We start from the raw sequence: 13,599 nt of genomic DNA on the forward strand, positions 1-13,599 counted from the left end.
ATGCCCTCCCGCGGGAGGTGGTGGAGAGGAAAACGGTAACGGAATTCAAACATGCGTGGGAATCCTGTGCAGAAGGAATGGATCCTCAGAAGCTTAGCCGAAATTGGGTGGCGGAGCCGGTGGGGGGAAGAGAGGTTGGTGGTTGGGAGGCGAAGATAGTGGTGGGCAGACTTATACGGTCTGTGCCCTGAAAAAGACAGGTACATATCAAGGTAAGGTATACACATGAGTTCATCTTGTTGGGCAGACTGGATGGACCATGCAGGTCTTTTTCTGCCGTCATCTACTATGTTATCATGTATTTTAAAATTTAAACTAGCCATCTTCCTATGTAAACTGGATGGGCCTTTTTGGTCTTTGGGTGCCATTATGTCAGTTTTTTTCTACATGTCTTTAAATAATCCAGTTGCACATATTTTGCAATTAAATATCTGCATTTTTATGAATGTTTCAAAGTCAGCAGTCTTGTGTACACCTTGCAACAAAGAATAGGTCTCTGTTCGAACAATGCAGAGAATATAAGGACATAAGAATAGCCATACTGGCTCAGACCAATGGTCCATCCAGCCCAGTATCCTGCTTCCAATGGTGGCCAATGCAGGTAACAAGTACCTGGCAGAAACCCAATTAGTAGCAACATTCCATGCTACCAATCCCGGGGCAAGCAACGGTTTTCCCATGTCTATCTCATTAGCAAACTATGGACTTTTCCTCCAGGAACTTGTCCAAACCTTTTTTAAACCCAGATACACTAACCACATCCTTTGGCATCTAGTTCCAGAGCTTAACTATTTGTCGAGTAAAAAAAATCGATTCACTTTTACCCGTTCTACACCACTCAGGATTTTGTAGACCTCAATCATATCTCCCCTCAGCTAGCTCTTTTTGCCTTTCTTCATATGAGATTAGTTCCATCTCCTTTATCATTTTGGTCGCTCTTCTTTGAACCTTTTCAAATCCCACTACATCTTGTTTGAGATATGGAGACCAAAACTGAACACAATACTCACAGTGAGGTTGAACCATGGAACGATACAGAGATATTATAGTATTCTTGTCTTACTTACCATCCCTTTTGTAATAATTCCTAGCATCCTGTTTGCTTTTTTGGCTGCTACTGCACACTGGGCAGAAGATTTCAGTGTATTGTTTACAGTGATACCTAGATCTTTTTCTTGGGTGCTGACTCCCAAGGTGGACCCTAACATCAGGTAACTATGATTTGGATTATTCTTCCCAATCTGCATCACTTTGCATTTGTCCACATTAAATTTCATCTGCTATTTGGATGCCCAGTCTTCCAATTTCCTAAGGTCTTCCTGTAATTTTTCACAGTCCACATGTGTTTAAACAACTTTGAATAGTTTTGTGTCATCTGGAAATGTAATCATCTCATTTGTTCCGATTTCCAGATAATTTATAAATATGTTAACACCGGTCCAAGTACAGATCCCTGTGGCATTCCACTATTCACCCTACTCCATTCAGAAAAATGGCCATTTAACCCTATCCTCTGTATTCTGTCCAATAATCAATTCCTAATCCACGCCAGAACCTTGCCTCCTATCCATGACTCTTTAATTTTTTTCAGGAGTCTCTCATGAGAAACTTTATCAAAAGCTTTCTGAAAATCTAGACACAGTACATCAACTGGCTCACCTTTATCCACATGTTTATTCACACCTTCAAGAAATGAAGCAAATTGGTGAGGCAAGACTTCCCTTGGCTGAATCCATGCTGATTCTGTCCCATTAAACCACGTTTGTCTACATGTTCTATAATTTTATTCTTTATAATAATTTCCACTAATTTGCCCAGCACTGAAGTCAGGCTTACTGGTCTGTAATCTAACAGATCACCCAAGGAACCCTTTTTAAAAAAAATCGGCATTACATTGACCACCCTCCAGTCTTCAGGTACTATGCATGATGTTAATGATAGATTACAGTCACTACCAGCAGATCAGCAATTTCATGTTTGAGTTCTGTAGTTTTGCCAAAAAAGTGTTTTAGAGAAGGGGGATGGGATTTGATATACCATCTTTCTGTTGTTACAACCAGAGCGGTTTGCATGTTATATACAGGTTCTTATTTTGTACCTTGGGAAATGGAGGGTTAAATGACTTGTCCAGAATCGCAAAGAGCTGCGGTGAGAACTAAACCCAGTTCCCCTAGTTCTCAGACTGCTGCACTAACAGGCTACTTCTCCAATATAATAATTTGCACCTCCAACGTTCCATCGCTGTCTGGCTGCCTGGGTTCGTAACATCAAATGACGTCAGCCAGCCTCCAGCGTTCCGTTCCCCCTCACTGTCCCGCCCTCGCGTCAAAACGTTTGGGGAGCGTGCCAGGTGCCCTTGACCTGGATTGGCCACTGTCGGTGACAGGATGCTGGGCTAGATGGACCTTTGGTCTTTCCCAGTATGGCACTACTTATGTACTTATGTACTTATGATGTCAGAGGGCGGAACAGTGAGAGGGAAGGGAACACTGGAGGCGAGCTGACGTCAGGATGTTACGAACGGAACGGAAGCCAGCCAGCCAGAGAACGTTCAGGTATAAATCGTTAGACATGGAGGGGAGAATTGTGGGACATGGAGGGGAGGGGAAGGGGAGGCAGGGCAGAGGAGAATTGATGGACATGGATGGGAGGAGAGTAGAGGAGAGAATTGCGGGATATGGATGGGAAGGCAGGGAAGAGGAGAATCGCTGGACATGGAGGGGAAGGGATGGGAGGGAAGGGATGGGAAGAATCGCTGGACATGGAGGAGAGGGCAGGGGAGAGACAAAAACTCACAAGAGAGCCTTTCTAGGGCCCGTTTCATTGTTCAGGAAACTGGCTGAGTTCCACTAGTATATATATGTATATTCAGTCTGCCCAACAAGATAAACTCATTACATAAAGTATGATGTAATACTTCATATGTATACCTGGTCTTGATTTGTCCTTGCCATTTTCAGGACATAGAACATAGAGGTCTGTCCAGCACTGTCCTTGTTCTAAAACCTGAAGTTGTCATCGAAGCCTCTGAAAAGCTCCACTCCAGCCCATCCAAATCTATTCAGCCATGATCAGGGCACAGACCGTAGAAGTCTGCCCAGCACTGGCTTTGCTTCCCAATTACCGCTGTTGCCACCTAATCTCCGCTAAGCTTCCTTGGATCAATTCCTTCTAAACAGGATTCCTTTGTGTTTATCCCATGCATTTTTTAATTCATTTACGGTTTTCATCTCCACCACCTCCCGTGGGAGGGCATTCCAGGTATCCACCACCCTCTCAGTGAAAAAATACTTCCTGACATTTTTCTTGAGTCTGCCCCCCATTCAACCTCGTCCTGTCCTCTAGTTCTATCACCTTTCCGTTTCTGGAAAAGGTTTGTTTGTGGATTAATACCTTTCAAATATTTGAATGTCTGTAGTTCTTTTTCTACTATGATCTCTCCTATTTTATGTTATTGTATTATTGTAAATCACTATGATGGCATGACCTGAACATGTATACTCTGGAAGAAAGGAGAAACAGGGGTGATATGATACAGACGTTCAAATATTTGAAAACTATTAATATGCAAACGAATCTTTTCCGGAGATGCGAAGGAGGTAGAACGAGAGGACATGAAATGAGATTGAAGGGGGGCAGACTCAAGAAAAATGTCAGGAAGTATTTTTTCATGGAGAGAGTAGTGGATGCTTGGAATGCCCTCCCGCGGGAGGTGGTGGAAATGAAAATGGTAACAGAGTTCAAGCACGCGTGGGATAAACATAAAGGAATCCTGTTCAGAAGGAATGGATCCTAAGGAGCTTAGCCGAGATTGGGTGGCAGAGTCGGTGGCGGGAGGCGGGGATAGTGCTGGGCAGACTTACACGGTCTGTGCCCTGAAAAGGACAGGTACAAATCAAGGTAAGGTATACACAAAAAGTAGCACATATGAGTTTATCTTGTTGGGCAGACTGGATGGACCATGCAGGTCTTTTTCTGCCGTCATCTACTATGTTACTATGTATGGCATGCACCCTTTGGCGGTATATCAAGAAATAAAGACATTTGAAACTTTAATCCTCTCCCTGTGACCCCCACAAGAACAAAGTGTGAGTAATCTATACACACACACACACGGGCATAGAAAGTACATTTTAAAAAGTCCCTTGGTGCCCTGTCAGTCTGGATTGTGGCTCTGACTCTTTTGCTGTCTGGGCACATGTTTTCTCTTCCTGTTTCTTCCTGTACTCAGCATTTGGGTGTGGGAGAAAACAGGAAGAGGGTATAGATGTTGCAAGCTGCACCATTCCAGGGTTATGTCCTACAGTAGTTAGAGCCCAGGCGACCTCCTTACAGAGCTGCCAAGTTACCCATTCCAGGAGGAAGACTTTTTGGCTGGTCCAGGTTTTAAACTTACATCCCAACGCAGTGTAATATTTGTAGTCCATGATTCTATCCACTGGAAGCAGAGCTGCAGGACGGTTCCATAATACACCAGGATGAGGTTGGCAGAGATCCAAGAAGACCAAAAGGTCTCCCTCCTGTAATAGATAGTTAACTTAGCTGATCTGCCCTTCCTGGGGTGAATCAGTGTTTTGGGTTTTGATTTTGTTTTTACAATAATTTTGTTTTCAACCAGCACCGATTTTTTTTATCTCTTTAAAAGTGATTATTAAATGTTGTTATGTTTTATCTAAGGAGCGTTTTGCTAAGCCACAGCAAAATCTGGGCTTTAGCACATGCTGATTTAAGACTTTCCTGTGCACTAAGGGGTCCCTTTATCAAGGCGCAGTAGGCCTAACGCGGGCTTACCGCATGCTAAAAGGGCATTACCGCGATAGTTTCTTGCTCAGTGTGTGCTAATCCCGATCTGGAAAATATTTCTTTTCCAGCACAGGAGGCGTGCGTATGATTGGAGAGCAGGCATGCCTGCGCTACCCAATTAGCGTGGGAGCTCTTACTGTCTCCTAAAAAAAGTGCCGGTAAGGGCTCCCACCATAATGGCCACTCGCTAATGGGGAAATTAGAATGTGGCCATACTGGGCTAGGCCCGGGGCAAGGCTGCCCCCGGGGCCCCGCCCCCGAGGTTGCCGCCACCGCCGCCCCCCTTCCGCCACCGACCCAGGCCCCCTGCATTGAAATCACAGCGCCTCTCACCTCCATGTGAAACCGCTGCAGGCAGCAGCAAATCGCCTCCCTTCGGGCCTCCTTCCCTCCCTGTGTCCCACCCTCGTGGAAGTTACATCAGACGAGGGCGGGACACAGGGTGGGAAGGAGGCCTGAAGGGAGGCGATCTGCTGCTGCCTGCAGCACTTTCACACGGAGGTGAGAGGCGCTGTGATTTCAATGCAGGGGGCCCGGCCTGGTGGCAGACGGTCAACGATGGAGCCGAGGGCGAGCGGGTGGGACTGTGGCGCCGGGCCCCCCTTGAAGGCCCGGGGAATTTTGTCCCCCCTGCCCCCCCTCTCGGCAGCCCTGCGGCCATTACAGGAAAATATAGCAAGGTGGCCATTTTACTGCCATGGTAAAAGTGACCACGGCACACGGAAAACCCACGCGCTGACAGCAGGTGCGGTCATTTTTTAGTGCGGCTCGGTAAAATGTGGCAGCATTGAGGCTATATTAAATATATATTTTTGTTTGCAGCTCCCACACTAATTTTTCCATTAGCGCATAGGACTTGCAAAAAAAAAAAAAATAATAATAAACATGGAAGCACTTACAGCCTGCTATTGAGGAGGCACTAAGGGCCAGACTCTATATAAGGGCACCTGAAAAATCTGCGCAGAACAAATTTCCGCCTAAGCATATTCTATAAGCGGCACCTAGATTTAGGCGCGGTGTATAGAATATGCTTGGTTGATATCCCAGTGCCTAGAACTATGCTCATCCATTTACACAAAGGAAAATATTACATAAATACCGGCACATAGGTTTAGGCGCAGGAGGACATATTCTGCAACAGTGTGCGTAAATTTTGGAGCACCCACAAAATACCTATTTTCCTCGCCCATATCCAAGCTCCTTTTTGGCTGTGTGCATTAAAATGTAGGCACTCTGCATTACAGAATACACTTAGTGAGTTGTGCATGTAAATTCTAATTATTGCCAATTAGTGCTCATTATTGCTCGTTAAGTGCTGTTATCACAGTAACATAGTAAATGACGGCAGATAAAGACCTGAGCGGTCCATCCAGTCTGTCCAACAAGATAAACTCATTTTACATGGTATGTGATAACTTTATATGTATACCCAACTTTGATTTGTCCTTGCCATTCTCAGGGCACAGACCATAGAAGTCTACCCAGCACTCTTCTTGTACTAAGTTCTGAAGATTCTGGAATCCTAAAGAGTTACAAGATTCCGGAATCCCAGTTAGTAGCAACATTCCACGTAGAACCCCAAAGAGTAACATAGTACATGACAGCAGATAAAGATCTGTACGGTCTATCCAGTCTGCCCACAAGATAAACTCATTTTACATGGTATGTGCTACTTTATATGTATACCCGAGTTTGATTTGTCCTTGCCTTTCTCAGGGCACAGACCATAGAAGTCTCCCCAGCACTCTTGTACTAAACGTTCGGAAGCTAACGTCGAAGCACCTTAAAATTTACACTCCAGCTCATCTATATCTATTCAGTTATGATCAGGGTGTAGACCGTAGAAGTCTGCCAAAAGAATTCAAGGGTTTTCTAAAGACCCATTTTTTAAAATTGGCTTTTAATATTACTATGGATGATAGCAAAATGTACTAGTGTCTCTGTATTTCAGGATTTTCAATTTGCATTTCTTTTTCTCTATTTTATTGTTATGACTGATTCGTGTGTGATTGTGATTAGGCTTTCCTATATATTACATGGAGTTCCTTTCTTATGGATAAGATGTATATTTGTCTTTTTGTAAACTGCCTTGACCTGTCAAAGTTAGGCAGTATATCACGTTTAATAAAACAAACATTTTGATAAAATACATACCTTGCAAACATGTTTCTGCCTTTGTATGCAGTTTTTCCAAAAGTTAGTACAGAGTCTCACAATTTTTCAAGTGGGAGACACCTTTTTTTTTTTTTTGCCAATGCATGAGACAGAAAAAGCGAGGAGTGTTCTGGGCTATGGGGCAGGGGGGGGCCTAGACCAACAATATTAATTATTAGGATTTATTTATCGCCCTTTTGAAGAAATTTACCCAAGGTGGTGTACAGCAAAAATAACCTGGACATAGGCAACAGACAATTACAGCAGTAAATATATTCAAATAGTATGCTAGTTACAAGGTCAACACAAGACACATCGAAACATCTTAAGAGACAGCACAGGGGGTAAGCGGAGGGGAGAGGTGGCTGTACTGCTGGTATGAGGTCTGGTTGGGGTCTTTTCTTGTCTTTAAGGAGGCTGCTGAAAAGCAAGCCTCGGAAAACACAGAAAAAAACATTATTGCAATCCAAATCCCCCAATCCGTTCCGGGATTTCAGTCTTGCTTATCAGTAATTCTTTGGTAGAAATAGTGCTGCAGTAGTGCACAGTACTTGTCTGTTTGTTCTTCTACTATCCAAAAACAAAGGAAGGCACACTAACCTTCCCCTGTCTAGTAAAGCCCTTTTATAATCAGTTTATTTATGCTTTGTCCTTTGAAAGTCACCAGTTGGAGTGTGGGGTATTAAGCCAGCAATGAGACAGCTAAGTTTGTTTATTTAAGTAATGCTGCTGCTTGGAGAGTTCTTTTGTACTCAGCAATGTTTGGAAGTAATGGTTTCATTGTGAATCAATTCTATTGACAAGATATGGGAAAATATACCCCACGAAAGAGAGAAGATCACAGGCACATAAATCTTATATAGATATCAGTGTCTTGATGGTCAGACCTTGGCAGTGACCTTGGTTTCTGAGGGTATTTCCCATTTATTGTTGTATATTCACCACACATGACCCCTTGAGATTGGGTTTGGCTGTTTTTCAGTTTTGTAGTATAACTTTAAATGTCTCCCTCCTCTGAGCACAGTCTTTATCTCCAAAACAAAACACAAAAACCGAACCAAAAGCACATTGCAAGTTTAAAGTTCATTTCACAGTTTCAAATAGTTAATAGCTTTTCAAACTTTCATAGATAGCCTCGGCATATCTCTAGCTAGGCTTGTCCCACCACCCTCTTACCGGTAATAAGCCAACACTGGTCCTCCCTCAAGGGCTGTGTGAAAAAAACCCAAAACAGAGTTCTTCCAGCCCCTGAAGCTCCCAGCAACTGATTTCATTCACTCTGGAGATACCTCCATTCTCTCCTCCTCTTCAGGAACCGTTGTCTCTGGGACAGTCTGAGACAGGGGCATAAGTACATAAGCACCGCCATACTGGGAAAAGACCAAGGGTCCATCAAGCCCAGCATCCTGTCTCCGACAGCGGCCAATCCAGGCTTCAAGAACCCGGCATAGCCAGACTTTAAGATAGGAGGGGGCCAGAGCCCAAAGGGAGGGGGCACACATTTTGGTCCCCCTACCCGCCCCCCCCACCCCCCCGCCTTGCCGCCCTCCACCCACCGCCGCTGTTGGTATGATTACCTTGGCTGGTGGGGTTCCCCAACCCCCGCCAGCTGAAGCACCGCCTTATGTCATTTCAGGCATGCTCGTTTTAATGAAATTGCACATGCTCAGTTTCACGTGCATGCCGGATGTGAGGGGAAGAGAGAGCAGGGCACGAACTGTGACGGCGCCAGAGACCAGTGCTGGAAAAAATGCTTCAGTTGGCGGGGGTTGGGGACCCCCACCAGCCAGACCAGGGGCACAGATCCAGTTTGGGGGGATCCAGGCCCCCATAGCTACACCACTGGTCTGAGACACCACCTGATCAGCCCACTCCATCTCGGGCTCTTCACTTTCCTCTTTCTTATTAGCCCATGAAGGCCCCTCCCCCTCCCAGCTGCATCAGTGTCCATATTATATTGCCTAGTCAACCAGGGAGCCTGGGCTAATTCGGGATCCTGGGCTGTCTGTAGGGATTGCATCTGAAACTGCCAGGGATCTATCTGTCCGGGTCCCTTCCCTTTCTCTGGTCATGCCGGGTTTTCCACCTCTTTCAAGATATTATGCTGGGGGGTAATACAGGTTAGAACTTTCCCTGCTCTGCTTATCACCCTTATGCACAGCCCATGATTCATTACAATATACAGATAAGACAGAGGATCAGGATTTAGATAGAAAATAAGGGTGACAAATTTAAAGAAAACAATGCATAAACATGATCTCAGAGTAGATATAAATAAGCAAGTCCTGCTACAGTATGTGAAGCTGAGTGTGTGACTACATAAGTACATAAGTAATGCCATACTGGGAAAAGACCAAGGGTCCATCGAGCCCAGCATCCTGCCCACGACAGCGGCCAATCCAGGCCAAGGGCACCTGGCAAGCTTCCCAAACGTACAAACATTCTATACATGTTATTCCTGGAATTGTGGATGTTTCCCAAGTCCATTTAGTAGCGGTTTATGGACTTGTCCTTTAGGAAACCGTCCAACCCCTTTTTAAACTCTGCTAAGCTAACCGCCTTCACCACTTTCTCCGGCAACGAATTCCAGAGTTTAATTACACGTTGGGTGAAGAAAAATTTTCTCCGATTTGTTTTAAATTTACTATACTGTAGTTTCATCGCATGCCCCCTAGTCCTAGTATTTTTGGAAAGCGTGAACAGACGCTTCACATCCACCTGTTCCACTCCACTCATTATTTTATATACCTCTATCATGTCTCCCCTCAGCCGTCTCTTCTCCAAGCTGTATAGCCCTAGCCTCCTTAGTCTTTCTTCATAGGGAAGTCGTCCCATCCCCGCTATCATTTTAGTCGCCCTTCGCTGCACCTTTTCCAATTCTACTATATCTTTCTTGAGATGCGGCGACCAGAATTGAACACAATACTCAAGGTGCGGTCGCACCATGGAGCGATACAACGGCATTATAACATCCTCACACCTGTTTTCCATACCTTTCCTAATAATACCCAACATTCTATTCGCTTTCTTAGCCGCAGCAGCACACTGAGCAGAAGGTTTCAGCGTATTATCGACGACGACACCCAGATCCTTTTCTTGGTCCGTAACTCCTAACGTGGAACCTTGCATGACGTAGCTATAATTCAGGTTCTTTTTTCCCACATGCATCACCTTGCACTTGCTCACATTAAACGTCATCTGCCATTTAGCCGCCCAGTCTCCCAAGGTCCTCTTGTAATTTTTCACAATCCTGTCGTGATTTAACAACTTTGTGTCATCAGCAAATTTAATTACCTCACTAGTTACTCCAATCTCTAAATCATTTATAAATATATTAAAAAGCAGTGGTCCTAGCACAGACCCCTGAGGAACCCCACTAACTACCCTTCTCCATTGTGAATACTGACCATTTAACCGCACTTTCTGTTTCCTATCCTTCAACCAGTTTTTAATCCATAATAGGACATTTCCTCCTATCCCATGACCCTCCAATTTCCTCTGTAGCCTTTCATGAGGTACCTTGTCAAACGCCTTTTGAAAATCCAGATACACAATATCAACCGGTTCCCCTCTGTCCACATGTTTGTTTACTCCTTCAAAGAATTGAAGTAAATTGGTCAGGCAAGATTTCCCCACACAAAAGCCGTGCTGACTTGGTCTCAGTAATCCATGTCCTCGGATGTGCTCTGTAATTTTGTTTTTAATAATAGCCTCTACCATTTTCCCCGGCACTGACGTCAGACTCACCGGTCTATAATTTCCAGGATCTCCCCTGGAGCCTCCAATCTTCCGGTACCATGCTCGATTTTAAGGATAAGTTGCATATTACTAGCAGTAGCTCCACAAGCTCATTTTTCAGTTCTATCAGTACTCTAGGATGAATACCATCTGGTCCAGGAGATTTGCTACTCTTCAGTTTGCTGAACTGCCCCATTACATCCTCCAGGTTTACCGTGAAATCAGTAAGTTTCTCCGACTCGTTCGCTTGAAATACCATTTCCGACACCGGTATCCCACCCAAATCTTCCTCTACCCTAGTTAGCTCTACCCTGGGGGGCTGTTCAACGATAATAATGGGGGCTCAAGCACTCTTAGGGGTCCTTTTACTAAGCTGCAGCAAAACAAATGGCCTTAGCGCACCCTTACATGGGTCTTTTCTGCGGGCTAAGGTCGTTTTTTTGCCAGATCCAGAGAATGGCCAATTTTCCATTTTCCAATTTAATGGCCATGTGCTAATGTTAAAACTATAGAGAAAGGGGTTCTCTTATTCACCTCCGTCGGCATTGTTGAACGGATATCCCTCTGGCTTGGGATACTGAAGCAGTGATTCAAAAGGCTGGCCACCGTTGATCACGGTCGGGGCTCTGGGAAGAAAGGAAGAGACCAGGCGTCCTAAGTACATAAGTACCGCCATACTGGAAAAAGACCAAGGGTCCATCAAGCCCAGCATCCTGTCTCTGACAGCGGCCAATCCAGGCTTCAAGAACCCAGCAACCCCCCCCCCCCCAAAAAAAAAAAAAATTAATAATGTTCAATGGACTTTTCCCTCAGGAATCTGTCCAAACCCCCTTTAAATTCCGTAAGGCCAGCTGCTGTCACTACATTCTCCGGCAACGAGTTCCAGAGTCTAACTACACGCTGAGTACAGAAGAACTTTCTCCTATTTGTTTTAAATCTACCAAATTCTAGCTTCATCTTGTGTCCCCTGGTTTTGTTGTTGTTTGAAAGTGTAAACAAATTAATTACTTTGATAGCATAAAGTCGCTTTATAAGGAGGTTTTTGCCTATGATGAAGAAGTCCTGCTCCTGTAAGACACATAGAAGTCTAGGAGCTTCTCGAGGCTTTTCCTCCAGCAACAGTCTGTGTGTGTATAGCGAATAAGAGAACCCCTCTCTCTGTAGTTTTTGCATATTGCTTTGATTGGGTATCTCACCCCTTGATAGTACCATTTAGTTTACTTCTACATGTGCTAATGTTGTCATTATTGTGCGGACATTAACACAAATGAGTGCATAAGTCCTTACTGCCACCTATTTTGTAGGTTATAAGGGTTCACTCATTAATCCAGCGCTAATCAGTTAGTGTGCAGTAATATACCTGTGCTAACTGATTAACACAGACACACCCACTCTCCACCCCCAGGCACGCCCCCATGATGAACATTTTTTTAAATACTGTAGTGCACCAGTAGCGCATACATATGTCAAAAGACTGCGGAACGCCTCAGCGCACCCCGCAGTATGGAATTTTAAGCTGCAGTTAGCACACGTTAGTCCTTACCACGCTTGGTAAAAGGACCCATTAGTGCGATACACACTGCTCCCTAATTCAACCCATCTCCCCTCCCCACTCTTTTTTCCCAGGAGATACTCTCCCCTAATTCCATGTCAGCCATTCTCAATCCCCCTCTCACCAGTCATCATACTCTACTCATGAGTTGGAATCACACCCTGTGCAACACTCCCCAGTACCCCCACCCTGCCCACGGAACTAAAGCCACAAAAGGGGAGATAATGGACAGGTGAATTTTGTACCCCCCCCCCTTGTCTCTCTTACACCCTGTGTGACTGCAGCACCCACACAGCCTTCAGAACAGCCCTACTTCAATCTCTCCAGGATGGTTGTCCCTGCAGTGTGTTAACCCTTCCCTCACCTTTTCTAGTGGATACTGCCAGTGCTGCCTCCTGAACAACTATTTTGTTTTCGTCTGGCACCATATATCTCTCAATAAATTTGAGCCTAGCGGTGCTCCCATGAGAATCATGTGGGAGTTAGACCATCTTGTGGCTCAAAGTTGCTGAGAATCAGGCAGTGCCAAGAAGAAGGCAATGGTGGCAGGAAGTCTCCAGAGAAGGTGGGAGGAGAACATGTGGGGGGACAGAATCGAAGAGCCACAGTTAGGGCCAGTGTAGAGCTGCCAAGTTACCTTGTTCCAGGGGGGAGCCTTTTTGGCCAGTCCTGGTTTAAAAACCTTCATTCCAGAGCAGTGTGGGATTTGTAGTCCCTACCCATTGAAATCAGTGCTGCAGGTCCCATAATGCACCAGGATGAAATTGGCAGAAATCCAGGATGAGCCTGCAATCTCCCTCCAAGAACTGGAAGCCCTGCCAGTGGGAGCCACTACTGCATGCCCCCAGCCTTACAATGAAGAACACTGTTCTATGATAATATAAGATCCACTGCTGTCCCTAAACTCATTTGTTAGAACTCATCAGCCACCAGCTTTCATTCATTTACATTCAAGGTCACTATGCTGTTTGGGGCACTTTTTTATTTCCTGCTGCAGGATATCAATAGAAATCAAACAAAATAAAACATGGAAAAGAAAATAAGATGATACCTTTTTTATTGGACATAACTTAATACATTTCTTGATTAGCTTTCGAAGGTTGCCCTTCTTCGTCAGATCGGAAATAAGCAAATGTGCTAGCTGACAGTGTATATAAGTGAAAACATTCAAGCATTACTATGACAGTCTGACAGGGTGGTAGGATGGGGGTGGGTCGGAGGTATGCATGGGGACATCAAAGCATATCATTGATATTCTAACAGGATGGGTGTGGATAGGTGAGGGGTGGGGTGATCAACAGAGACATACAGCTTTATGGTTTATAATGGGCTAGGAACCCCAGATCCAATGT

Source organism: Microcaecilia unicolor, chromosome 11 (genome assembly GCF_901765095.1).
Source record: "Microcaecilia unicolor chromosome 11, aMicUni1.1, whole genome shotgun sequence".
NCBI classification, from domain to species: Eukaryota; Metazoa; Chordata; class Amphibia; order Gymnophiona; family Siphonopidae; genus Microcaecilia; species Microcaecilia unicolor.